The 14227-nt window shown below is 39.1% G+C and overlaps 1 long non-coding RNA gene across 2 annotated transcripts in view; it reads right to left on the bottom strand.

The window, feature by feature from the left end:
• The window catches only part of LOC113602846 (uncharacterized), a 187636-nt gene that overhangs the window by 18019 nt on the left and 155390 nt on the right, over positions 1-14227 (bottom strand). For both annotated transcript variants that reach the window (XR_008300297.1, XR_008300298.1), the window contains exons 3-4: positions 11755-11815; positions 11370-11486 (exon numbers count right to left, since the gene is read on the bottom strand). This is a non-coding gene — a long non-coding RNA (uncharacterized LOC113602846). The remainder of the gene's footprint in view (positions 1-11369; positions 11487-11754; positions 11816-14227) is intronic.

The following is a 14227-nucleotide window of genomic DNA, read 5'->3' as shown; positions in this document are numbered from 1 at the left end:
CTTTTACAGCCTTTTATGTGTGTGGGAGAATGGTGATAAGAGTATGGACACGGTTTTCATTTGCTGCAGTTGACTCCCATAAATGCAAGTGAGTTTCTCCACCAGAGGCAGTGCAGACAGGAGGGGGCATTGCAGCCCTGTAGAATACACTGTGGATTGTTTTTGTTTTATTTTGTTTTTTGGTTTGTTTTTGTTTTTAATTTCGAGGTATTGAACTATCATCAACTGCAAATTTGAGAAGGTCTGTAGTTTAACTCCAGCCATAACAAAAATATGAAACTCTATATGCTATAGAATAAAATTAGGGAAAGCAGAAGTGAGTAAAGAGCTATAGTCAAGAAACCTTTTCTTAAAGCATTTAAGATTACAGCCAACAGACGTTTGGTGACTTAAATTTGATTTGCAAGTATACAAACTCCCCCCTTCTATGTGCTTGGTACCTCTGTTAACTCCTTCTCTGAAAAGTAAAGGTAAAGTTTCTGCCTCAGGCAATTTGAAACCATAATGATTTAATTTTATTCATTTTGGATATTATTTGTTGGGATGAGAGTCCCAGGCAAGGAGAACAAGAGTAAAATATCCTGAGACAGGCAGTTTCAATGATGTGGTTCCAACAATGAACATTCCAGAGATCTCATGGCAAGTCCTATTACTGTGATACTTCCTGCCCAATAAGAAGCTTGGAAAGTCAATATACGCACCCAGACTATTGGCTGTGAAAGTCAACGAAGGTACCTCAATCTGTTTCCGACCCTCGGCTGAGCAGTTTAATCAAATGTATCAGAACAGACAGCTGTGGTTCCCTTTTGATTCTGAAAATAATGAGTCCAAGGGTCTGTGAGCTTCTCCAACAGACGAGACACCTCCTCCATTGATGGACACCTCCTTCCAGCTGCTTTTAACAATTTGAAATTGATTGGACCTGCAGCCTTTGAAGGATAATAGCTCCTCTTAACATTTTGAGAGGTGCACAACTTGAAATGGCTCATGGTATTTCATTTCAGTGTTTCACACTGCTCTTCATTTAGCCATCCAGGAAACGTAAACAGGACACTGCTTCACACTCATGAGAGCTTGCAGTGTTCACTTGTTTGCATGACACTCGCTGAGTAGCCTCATTAATTATCTTCGGGCAGCAGATTCCATGTGGTCACGTTAATCGCTTAAGTGTGCATTGTCTGTATCAACATACACATATGATTTTTTGGAGGTGGTGGTTAAGGTTGTTATGTTGCTCTTTAATGTTTGAATATGTACTACTTATGTTTTATTTGACGGCTAAAATTTCAAAATTTCCATAAGCTAAAGTAAACATAAAATGTGGTACCTGAAGAACCATTTAAATCAAATCATGCCCTGATTATAACAAATTTCTGAAAGGCAAAAAGTATTTAGCTCAGAAGTTTTCAAAGGCGATATCAGGATCCATGCTCATCATTCAGACATCTGAAATCATTAGAGGTTCTTACATGGCCACCTGCCAAGGAATATTCTTTGTTCATCATGAATTCTTTAGACGAGATTTCCTAAGGGCTGCCTATGATCTGAGAATATCTAACATGGGGTTTCAGTTCAGGAAGTGTCACTATAGTGTCCAGTTTGCTCTCTCTCTTACTACCTTGTATTTATTTCTGATTACACCTCCAAGTGTAACTGGTTAAATGTTTTTAAAGTCACCCCAAATAGATTCTTTAGCATTCGATTCCATACAAAGGGAACCCATTAAATCTTTTGGGTGCAAATGCACAAAGAAACAAGCAAAAGACCATCAACTGTCCTCCCACCCGCAGATCTCTGCTAATAATTTTATAATATGGGCATATGTGCTTCAGACAACAGGGGCCTTGAGGAAGAAAAGGCTTGGTAGGATGCACCCTTAGTCTGATAATTAGACAAAACAGAGAGACCACAACAGCACTAGCATACATGACTCTGGTGAGAATTATGAAAACGCTTTTTTTTTAAAAAAAAGTCTTCTTCCAATTGCACATGCATTTCTGACTTTTTAGAAAGGTTAGAGCTATACGAGATCTGGAATCAAAACCTGATGTGACCTACATAAAAGAAACGCTGATTCCCTAATTAAACCAAGCTGTGGCTGCAGGCTCTGTAAAGAGCTGCCAAAAAATCATCCAATCAATCTTTCCACTATCCTCCAGGAATGTGGCAAGGAGGGTGGAGAGGCAAAAGATGGCTGTGAGGATGCGGAGGCCGAGGAATGTTCTCCTTCCTATACTCGCTCCACACTGAGGGTCCTGAATTTCCAGCACATAAGGAGGATGGAAAAGATCATGTAGAGGTGGGGGCTGGGAAGCAAGGGGACCAGCAGGGGTTGAGGAGAAAAACAGACTAAACGTTTTAACAGCTGAGCTTTTTTTTTTTCTTCACCTACTTTGCCCAAGGATCTGATTTCCTTCTGAAGGGGTGGGCTTTCTATGGGCCAAGGGCTCTGCTCAGCAGGGCCTGTTTACTCTGAGAAGCAGAATCTTGCTTTTGAGGAGAAGGAAGAGGTGGTGAGAAGAAAATGGAATCTTTTACAGAGTTCATATTAAAGCAAAACCAGTCAGAGAAAATGCGGTTCATCTGACTTTTAAGTAGAGACTGGCAACAAATGAAGAAAAAAAAATCTCACATTCTTCGTCTTGAATTTTTGACAGGAAAATTGTTCTTCAGGAAAGATGGCATGTCATTCCCATGTAACTTCCTCTTTCACTGCCGTTCCTTGATGATGCAGAAGGCATGTTAATTGAGAAGGATTAGAAAAATAATTCAGCTGCTAAAATTGGAGACAAATAATTTGCAGAGAAGCAATAAAACAAATGGCAAGGGTGCCCCTGTGAGCCAAATGTTTGGGGCTGCCAATATCAGAGAAAGGGCAATTCTATGTGAAAAGAGCAGTTATTTATTTTCTTTGCTGAAATTTCTTTATTTCAGCATTTTGGTTTTGCTATAGAGTACTTCACTACACAAACACCGTAGATACTGGCTCTCTCTCTGACTTACTGCACAAACTATACCACGTAAGCAGCCACGAGCATCAGTAACACATCTGTTAGTTTATTCCATGAGACATATAAAATTCTCCTTCTCAGGAATTTGAGCAACCAAATGTAAGTCTTAATTGCAGCCAATTGTCCATTTCAAGCAAATTCTGGAAGGCCAAAGAAAAGTCACCCCAAACTGCAGATACCTCTCCAATTTTATTTCAATTTGTATTCCCAACATGCCTTTCTGGACCACCCCAGCTCATCCCCTCTGAGCCCGGGTCAGGCTGCTGCATTTCTTACTGCTTCACACTCATACCTTCTCTCTTCTCCATTTACCCCTCACCCCTCTCCTCTTGAGTTTCTAAGCTCCTAGCACGTCTAGCATTTCCACTCTCAGCTCACTTATGCAAAGAAAGTTTCCCTTCATCATCACCTTCCCACTATGAGTTCTGAAACACTGAATCCATTATATTCTGCACCACACACTTTTAGGCTTGATTTCTTTCTCTCTTGAATTGTCTATACTGGGTTTCCATGCATCCGATTTCCTCAACTACATTGCAAACACCTTGTGGAAAAGAATAATGCCTTGTATTTCTCTCTGAAAAGTTGAAAAGTCCTTTAGTGTAGTGCTAAATTTTCCAGTTTCCTGGAGACTGTCCCAATTTTAATCCAGAAATTCCCATGTCCCAGGAAATTCCCATATCCCAGTCCCTGGAAAACCAGGCTGGCTGATCACCCTATATGCTAAGCGTAAATTAAAAATATGGAAAAATTTGTGATTAACTGTGGACACATTGAAAAATTAAGTTTTCATTAAATGGAGAAACCAAAGGTGGTCATCAAATGAATTAAAATTTGGCAGAGAAATAGACAAATAGACTGTATACACTATTTGTATAAGTCTATTACACATGAAACATATAAACAAGAGGAAGAAAAAGTTATGATTAATACAAGCTATAAAGGTAGATGAAGTATTTGTTTCTGTTAAACTCACTATTCAGTTCTCTCCTCTATTCTATTTCTTTACTGGCCAATAGAATAAGTGAAAAAGAAGAGAATATTGTTCTAAAGGCTTCCATAGGTCACAATAAACATGACTGAAGTTTCTCCAATCACCTAAAATTATCAGTCCTTTTGAGTCATGAGGGTTTTAGCCCACATCTCAATGCTTTGCCTTTTTTCTTTTCCTGCTTAATTGGGCTGTTTTTGAATGTTGTGCTCCTGTGTGCTTACTGGCCATACTTTAGTCCCCAGGGCCTATTAAAGATTTGTATAAGGGCCCCCAAGATATGAGAAATTTTATTAATCGTATTACTCCAGGAAGTTACTTAAGCTTGGCAGACTTGATGAATATTTCTAGTTATATATAATCAATGAGAATAGGATCACCATCTTAAATATGTCAATGTTTTATCATTTTAGCAATACAATGAAATTATTAAATAATTAATACAACTGTTAAACTTTTTAAGTGTTTATTTTTCAAGAAATCATGCTAGGCCTTCACGGAACATGTGGTGGAGACGGGCAGGTGCAGACAAAGATAAGAAAGGCCCTGCCCCTGCCCTCAATGGGCTCATAATCAGATGGAGGAGGCAGGCGCCAACACTGACATGGAACAGAAGCCACAGCAGAAGGGAAAAAGCATTGCAAAGCTGTGACAAGGGTTATGAGTAGGAGGTTGGAGATTAATTTTGACTAGCAGCCTTGGGGGAAAGTAGCAGAAGAGCTGGTTAGGTACTAAGAAAAAGGCATTTATATAGCAAAGAGAATCACAAGAACATACAGATGAATAAAGCCATAGGAGCAAGGGAAGAGAAGACATATGCATACAGCGATAGTAGACAAGGAAGGGAGCTGAGGTTATGCAAAAGACAGAGAGACAGTGCTGTGAGAGATGAAATTGGAAAGGTAGGTCAGACAGGTCTGGAATCAGGGTGTCAGATGAGGTGACAAATGTTAATTGAGCTTCCTCTGGGAACTGCACACCATACTAGGTAATGTGCAGAAATTATTTCATTTAATGCTTATTAAACCCTACGGTAGTTATTTTTATCATCATTTAATAGATGATGAAACAGGCTTAGAGTAGAAAACTAATATACCTATATTCATACAACTAAAAGCCAAAACACCACAAAGCCAGTACCCAAAACCAGAGCTGTGTGCTTCTAAATTCAAGTAAACTCACTTTCTCTACTTGCCCCACATGATGTGGACTTTACTAGCAATGCGGGGAGTTTTTGAAGGTTTGTAAATAAGAGGCATGAAAGGATGAAGAGAGTGATTTGGATTCATTGCGTGGGAAGCATTGGCAGGTACAGAGTCTAAAGATAAAGGAGCAGAGGGTAATGAAGATTAGAAGAAAGCTAGTAACAAAAAAGCAAAACACCGAAGAGATATGTCAGAGGCGGACCCTACATAGCTAAGCTATTGGGCACGTTTACTGGGCACAAGTCATGAGTGATTCCAAAAAACAGGGCCTGTAAAAATGTTGGTGCCATCTGTTACAGTCAGTGTATCCGCTTTACCAGGATATGGAAAATGGGTGTTAACCTTTGTCCTTGACACATTTGTAGATGTTTTAAGTACACAAATCATTGTTAGGAAAATCATTGTATTTCTGTTAAACCAATGAGCATTGCCTTCCAGCTTAACAGTCATATGAACCTTTATGCTGTGCAAGACTGTTCATAATCCAAGTGAGTCTCATCCACACTGACCAGTACTCTGCGTACTTTGTGTTCTTACCAGTTTTAAGGATGGGTGTAATCCAGTCTGCAAAGCTGTAGCTAATGAAATGCCCAGTTTACAGAAAGGAGGGTGGAATCTGTGGCCATGAATTGAAGGGCCAGTTGTTACTCAAAAAGCAAAAATGTCTTATGGTTTCTTATCTACTGCGAAGGGAAAACGGAGAAAAAATGGTGCTTGATCTTGCCTAAGGGAGATGAAGGGCAATCCACAACAGAATAATCTAAAGGCTTTAACATTTTCAGCGTATCAGAAGGACGTAACTAAGAGAATGGAACCAAAAAAAATAATAATAATAAATAAACTGAATATAAATGTTTGAAAAAGTATCTTAACTTCGAGAACTCTTTATCCTTTAAGTAGATATCTGTCAGGAGAGTTGCCGCCATTGCTACACTAGGGTTCAAAATAGATTTGGATAAAGCAGTAGAAATAATCATAGTACAAAATTCCATCTGACAAAAAGCAGATGGCTAGAGTGGTCTCTGGTGGGTGCCTGCTCTTCTCGATTACTGTGCAATGTTTACATATAGAAATAATGGTCTTTTCCAAGCCTAATAATGATGACGATCATGATAATAACCCTAATTTATTAAGCACCAATTATATGCTGGGCACTGTACGAGCTAGTTCGCATACATTTTTTTTTCATTTTATCATTAAAATGATTCTCTGATGAAGGCACACCATCTCCACTTTACAAGCTAAGAACATAAGCATAGGAAGCGGCAAAAACTCTCCCAATGTCACACGCACAAAAAGTGGCCTATTGGCTCATCTGCAGTTCCAGCAAAGGCCTATCAGGCTCTAAAACCTGGAGTCATTCCTCTCCAGGGGTCTCAGACCTAGCTGCACATTGGAATCACCTGGAGAGCTTTTGCAAAAATTTCAACGCCCACACCTTTACTCCTAGGGATTCTGATTGAATTGGTTTGAGGTGGACCCAAAGATCGGATTTTTTAAAAGTTCCCCAGAGAGTTATAATGGATGGCGGTACCAAATACTACCACCAAAAGTGATATGAGTCTCTGAGAGTATAAGTTGAAGGGGGAAGAAACTAACCTTTCGTCCACTTATTTCATCCTCTGCAACACCCAACACACACTCCATTTTCAGAACGCCACTCTCAACAAGAAAATTTTAACTATTCGGTGTAGATTGAATAGATAGACTGAAAGGTCACAGATAACATTCCATCTAAATGTTGGTCTCCAAAATGAGGATCAGGGTACTAGGTACCAGTTCTTCACTGGCAAAACTTCTTTGGTCTTTTCTGACACAGAATCCTAGGAAAAATTTCTTCTGAATAGGAAAAGCATGGCAGTTAGTGGCTACATATTTTTTTAACTGACCCCAAAAGTATGTTTTAGATATGTCTGAATCACCTCTCAGACTTATATGCAAAACAGTGAACAAAGGACTGATGGGGCAGAGGAGAATGACCAAGAGGTGGGCCAGAAGGACAGTGACAAGTTGCTGGGGACAGGCCAGGACCCAGGGATCTAGGAAGACTTGTCTCTGTATCTTCTGTGAAAAGTGAACTTGTTGTGGTGAGCAGTGTTGGGGTGGACTTTTCTCCTGTTCTAGACAGGGAATAACTTATATGGAGATGTCAGTTTTACTGTTTGTGTTTATAACTCTATTCTTCCCGAGTGTTGGAGACTTTATCTACCTTCTTTTTTGCTTCAGTCATTTTCTCCTCTCTCGCTCTCCATTCGACCCAAACCACAAACACACCCTGTACAAACGTGCACGTTTTCTAGAATACAAGACACACCCAGGCAGATGGAGAAATGGAGAGACAAAGCTATGAATGATTTCTTAATGCTTCACAATGGCTTTGGTTCTTCTTTCTACATAGGCGGTTCACTGTCAGGTATGTGAGAGAGAAACTCCCAGACGGTGACCTCTCCCACAGACTTCTGATGGGCAGATAGGTGGAAAAAAGTGATGCATCCCAGAAATGTCTCAAAGTATGACTTTGTCTAATGACAGACACAGCTGGGATTTCAGAGACTGTGTCAACCTTCCTCACCCCCCACCCATCTGCTGGGACTTTATCCAGAAGAAAGCCAAATCTTTTAGTCATGTGGCTCAGCCTTTATGTAGAATTGCTCAGGAGAAAAAGCACGAGCCAGAGATCAGGAATACAATGTTGGGAGACAGAGTCCTATCACTGAACCTGGGTTTTGTAATTTATCTGCTCTATAGCCCTGAGAAATTTATTCAAATTCTCAAAGCCTCATTTTCCTCATCAGTAAAATGGAAATGGAAACATAACATGTTTAATGGTTTAATGCTTTAACGGGTTAATAAGAAAATTCAAGAAGATATGCTTATAAAATCTTTAGCACAGTCCCCATTCATTTGTGCGAAACACATTTATTGAAAACCTAATGGAGCCACGTATGATTGTAGGTGCTTAGGATTTAGCAGTGGATAAAACAGACCAAAAAAACCCTTCCTTTGGGGTGCTTACACTCTAGTAAAAGGAGACAGCAATAAACAAAGCAAAGAGATAAGATGTATAGAATGTTAGAGATTAAGATATATCCTATGTCTAATATGTAGGAAGCTTTCTGTAAATATCATTGATAAAAAAATAGCATCTCAATATACCAACATACTCGTGAGGTAAAAATGTGCAGTATTTTTCACATAACCCCATTCATTATAGAAGTAATAAATACATTAGGCATAAAGGAGTATTGCATCTCCTGAACTTTTAAAGAAATGACTGAGCCAAAACCCCAAGGTTCAGTAATGTTGAATCAGCTCTTCAACTGACATCATAAAAAGGCAACACATGTGCAATCACACTAAAGCTGTTCCCCAAAGCTTGTATAACTCTTTGGAGCAAGGCCACGGGGAACCAATCCCTAGCTCTGAGAGACTCCACCACTATTTCTGCTTGAGCTACAGACAGATGGGAACAGCTAACACCGTGTGTGTTGGGTTAAATGGTGTTTCTTGCATCCTCTTATAAAGACCTCCCACATTCCCAAGGCTTTGAAAGCTTTATCTCATTAGCGAGCATTACCTTGTCTCCGTCACCTCAGTAAATGGATGAACACTGCACCAAACACTGCCCTAATCATTTTCATGACTCTGAAAATTCTATTTTTGTAAGTTAAAAATAAACAATATATTTTCCACTTAAAAATCAAATGTCATTGTTTCCATAAGCACGACTGTGTGAATGCAGCTGATTCCCTATAGAGTCAGAATAATGTTTATGAAAAGAAATGACCCCTAAAAAGCCATGGTTCAAGGCATCATGGAAACACAAGCGAGTCCTATACAAGCAGGCTGGGAACTTTCCTTCTCAGAAAGCCTCTACAGGAAACACTAAATCTGCTGCTAAATTTCAGCAGCTACATCTGGCAGGCTGCAGCACGCACTGCCTTGCTGTGGCTGGCAGCATTGCTCACTTTCTGCCTGGCAGAGCCCTAAGGAGGATGCTAGCAGCCAAGCAGGTTTGAGCTATGAAACTATGAGTTCGTGTTGAACATAGAATTTACATGAAATGAACCGAGTCGCAGCAAATGGAAAGGATTTATCACTTGGGAAGGGGCTGTGTGTCTTAGTCTTATTTTTGTCCAATATTAGCTCACAGAGTGTTTCTAACTTGCTTCTTTTCCCATGTACCATATACCTACTCCCTCTCCCTCATTCCCACAGTATTACACTATTTCAGCTCAACTATTTATTCCCTCTTTTGTTGGGCTGGCCATATCTCTGTATTGTTTATCATTAAAACCAATTAAATCTGGGAGAGGTAACATAAGCATGATGATTAAAGGTGAGTCTTTAAAGCCAGAAAGACTTGCACTGCTTACCAGGTGTGAGACTTGGGAAATTTATTTAAAATCTCCAAATCTCATCTATAAATCCTCATCTATATATCCTCATCTATAAAATGGGGCTGATGATATTATTTGTCTCATATCTCTGTTGAGAGGATTATGAGATAATGTACAAAGCATTAACATACTTCTTGGCACATGGGATGGATTTAAGAGAGTCTGCTCTGTTTTTGAAGGATTCAATTGTGGATGATTGTAGAGAGATCTCTCCATGTAGTTCTAAGTATATGAATACATTTGGACATTAGGAGCAGTATGTGTGTGTGTGTGTGTGTGTGTGTGTGTGTGTATACACATATATATGTACATACATATATATATACATATACACACACACATATATATACACACAGACATACACACATATATATATATTTATATACACATTTATATATTTATATATATATACACATACACACACACACACACATATATATATATACATCAAACTGAAAGCAGTTTTTAATACTTTTATGTGTTGCTTACACATTACATCTCAATATCTCTTCATTTCTGTGAATATGAAATTGTGTTGTATGTGTTGGTGTGCATATGAGTGAACATAAGTGGATCTAACATAGAATGGATGTGATCCCTAATGAGAGAGACATTTTGTTCTTTTCTTCCAAGAGTCTCTTTGAATTTTTTGACCCTATGTTATTATACAGAGATGATACTTGAAAATTCTCTTTACATCTTACTTATTCCTCAACAAGTCTGTCTTTTGTTTTGATTGTTAATTTCAGGAACAGATTCAACTTTGTGCCCAGCAAACCATTCTTTTATTTGAATCTGTCCATTAGTTATAGCTGGCTTTCCATACAAGGTCCAGGAGCAGTCAGCTGGTTCAGAAACAATCTCTAAGCCAATGGAAGACTGACTTTAATTATTGTAGATCATTATCAAAGTAATCAATTGCCAGAAACCTCTAAAAGTCATTTGAAAAATATGCTCCTGGTCCCAGGCAAACCTATTTTTTTCTTGGATTGTAGGTTGAATAATTTATTTAAAAAGATTTATTCCTTTGTTCAAAAAATATACTCCTTTAATACTGTGTTTATATAATAAAATTAATGGTTATGGGGCACCTAGGTGGCTCAGTCAGTTAAGCGTCTGACTTCAGCCCAGGTCATGATCTCGCAGTTTGTGAGTTTGAGCCCTGTGTCGGGCTCTGTGCTAACAGCTCAGAGCCTAGAGCCTGCTTCAGATTCTGTGTCTCTGTCCCTCCCTGCCCCTCCCATGCTCATGCTCTGTCTCTATCTGTCTCTTAATAATAAAATAAAACATTAAAAAAATTGAAAAAAATTTATGGTTAAAGATTGTTATGGTTAGTAGAAAGATCATCATTTTAAATCTGTGTGAATACAAACTATTCCTGTGGTAAGTGACAGCCAACTCAAACTAGTATTGGGGGGAAAGTATTTTATTGAGTAACAAAACTGAAAAGTATGGAGGCAGGCTGGCCAGATGTAGCTGAATTCAGGTACCAAAATAATTATGCCCATTCTTGTCATTTTTCTCTCATTCCCTCTCCAAACCACAATTTCACAGCTCTTCTTTCTTTGTGTTGGATTTAGTCTTAAGCAGATGCTCTTCACCTGGTGGGAGAAATGGTCACTGGCAGCTTTATGCCTTCATGATTATTTCAGTTTATATATTTTGAAAATTTAAAAAGGCTCGCTTTCCCCTGGTTTCATACGGTTTACATATACACAGTGTTCTAATCTTGCTTAGTTTACATGTTCAATCAGGGACTCACCTTGCATGGGGATATGGAAAACTCTGCAGGCCCTGCAGTAGGGAAGCTGGTGGCCATGTGACTGACAGTGCCTCTGGGACAGTTTGGGGGAGGGGCAATTCTCTAAGGAAAAGCATCCTGGGAAGATAAAAAGAGGTTGTCGGTCTCACAAGTCTTTGGTTTTATGGATAAAGAATACTGAATTAAAGCCTACAGAGAATAAGTGACTTGCCCATAAGTAAAGAGCTGCTGATAATCTACAGGAAAATTTCAGGTTTCATGACTCTTCCCATTACACTATGCTCTTCCTAACAATAAGGAGAGAACAATACACAGATACTGAGAAGGGGCACAGCAAAGTGGTGAATGCAGAAGCCAGGCACCCTGGTGTCATCCCGATGCTTACCTCTTGCCAGCTCTGTGTCCTTGAAAAGATAATTAACCCTTCTGTGCCTTAGTGTCCTCATCTGCAAAATGGGGGGGGGAATGGTGCCTAGTTCATTGTGTTGTTGTGAGGAACAAACACAAACAAACACACAAACAAACAAAAAAGCAAAGGAAAGGGATATGGTATAAGAGAAGTGATCTGGGATTGTGGTCTACTTTGAGTTACAGGACGCTATGTGTAGGGCACTAGATTGAAAACTAGATACTATAATATTGTGGAGTTATCTGAGATGAGGTGCTAAAGAGAGGCTCCAATGCAATAAAACCAGAAGATGGTGACTGAGAAAAATGGAAGAAGGAGCACAATAATGGCAAAACGCACATACATGTGCGCATGCATACACACACACACAGACACACACACATACAAGAAAAATCTCCCTCTACCCTGCAAATTGCAATGATTAACCAGGTTACTGGTTGACTAAGCCAATTAACCAGTTTATTGAATGATAAGCCTGTTTAATAAGAATGAGAACATTGACATATATTATTTTTTTGGTAATGTTGCAAGCTTTTCCCAAAGCAATTCACTTTTGATGCCATTTTCATTTCTAGAATCATACATTTCTTGGGGCGCCTGGGCGGCTCAGTCAGTTAAGTGGCTGACTTCGGCTCAGGTCATGATCTCGCGGTCAGTGAGTTCAAGCCCCGCGTCGGGCTCTGTGCTGACAGCTCAGAGCCTGGAGCCTGTTTCAGATTCTGTGTCTCCCTCTCTCTGACCCTCCCCCGTCCATGCTCTGTCTCTCTCTGTCTCAAAAATAAATAAACGTTAAAAAAAATTTAAAAAAAAGAATCATACGTTTCTTTAATTTTTTCAAACATTTTATTTAGTTTTGCTTTTCTCATGGACAAGAGTTTGGACTATCCCTAAAGTATCTGCAATACCTATTTATAATGTTTTTGTCATAAATAAGAATAAGTAGGTTTTGCCATATGTAAAAGTGGGGCAGCAAGGTGGCTCAGCTGGTTGGGTGTCCAACTCGATTTCACCTCAGGTGATCTGATGGTTTGTGGGATCAAGCCCCCCATCGGGCACTGTGTTAACGGTGCAGAGCCTGCTTGGGATTCTCTCTCTACCTCTAAATAAATAAATTAAACAAACAAACAAATCAATGAATAAATAATTTTTTTAAGTGCAGGAACAAGTTGACAACTTTAAATGCATTCTATTAATTAAAGGTTGCTAGGTCTTGTGACCGTACAAAAGAGAAAATGGATGTTGTTAACATGTTGAGCTCTTGTCCTCATTTATTAATAGTCAGTTTTCATATACTAACAATATAGGTCTAAATATGAGAATATCATGCACCAGTGCACTCAGTTTTTTTTTTCTTTCATTTGTGACATTTCATGAGAATATTTAATCTAGAACAATTCCAGGACATTTTGCAAATGAGAAAAACTGAAACTTAACAGAGACTAAATGACTCACTTCAGGTCACACAACTGGTAAGTGGCAGAGTCTGAACCAAGACCCAGTTTCTCTGACACCCTGGCCCCACCATGCAGCTGTCCAGTTTTATCAGCAAACACTCATTTTTCACATCAAGTACTTAAATGTTTTTACATATTTAACATTAACACGAAGTTCGACAGAAAGATCTACATAACTGCTACTCAGAGTAGTGTGTCTTTGAACTGTTTATTACCAGAGCTCCAGGGATAATCAAGAAAGGCTTGCCACATAAAAAACATCAGGTGAGCTAAACAGTGTACTTAGCAACTTGTTTAATTGACATTCTGGCTCCAACTCCTTATCTCATCCTAAATTACCAACAAACAGTTGTAGGACCCATATAGGTCCTTAAACCCCAGGTTGAGTGACACTGATGTAGTAAATTCTCGTGGAGTTAACCTGGAAATCTAGGTACACTAAAGCTTTTGCAATATGTGGACAAGGAGGAAAATGCCCAAATAACTAGTATAAATTGTGACGCCAAAAGTTTCAGTCGCAGGGACTGACACTCACCTAAACGATGAAGTGATTTTTCTCTTTGTGTTGAAGAAGCACGCATATTCTAGGAATGAGGCTAATTTTGTTTCTCATCTTCACCCAGAAAGCCTCCTTCCCTACCAGCTTCCTCTTCCCTCCTGCCACTGCTAGACACCTTTCATACAAGTGCACCAACAGCCAGGGGATCCAGAGAAAAAGGAAACGGTTTTGCCTCGGCAAGGTGTCACTTACAATTTTGAGGTTAGCTTCCAAGAGGATGTAGGAGAGAAGGTTTCATGCCAAACAAGAAATTCTGCTTGAGGATTTTATTCTCTTTCCTCTTATGAAAGTTCCTGTATAATAAACAGAGAACGTACCAAGTTCACCCAGCCCTAATTACCATTGAGCGAAGATATATAAGATAAGGAATATTTAGAGTTGATTATAAGAATTTATCCTTTGTCTACCTGAATCCAGTACATTCTATCAATTCGTT

The sequence above is a fragment of the Acinonyx jubatus genome, chromosome B4 (assembly GCF_027475565.1).
Source record: "Acinonyx jubatus isolate Ajub_Pintada_27869175 chromosome B4, VMU_Ajub_asm_v1.0, whole genome shotgun sequence".
NCBI classification, from domain to species: Eukaryota; Metazoa; Chordata; class Mammalia; order Carnivora; family Felidae; genus Acinonyx; species Acinonyx jubatus.
This window is presented reverse-complemented; position numbering and strand designations above follow the sequence as displayed.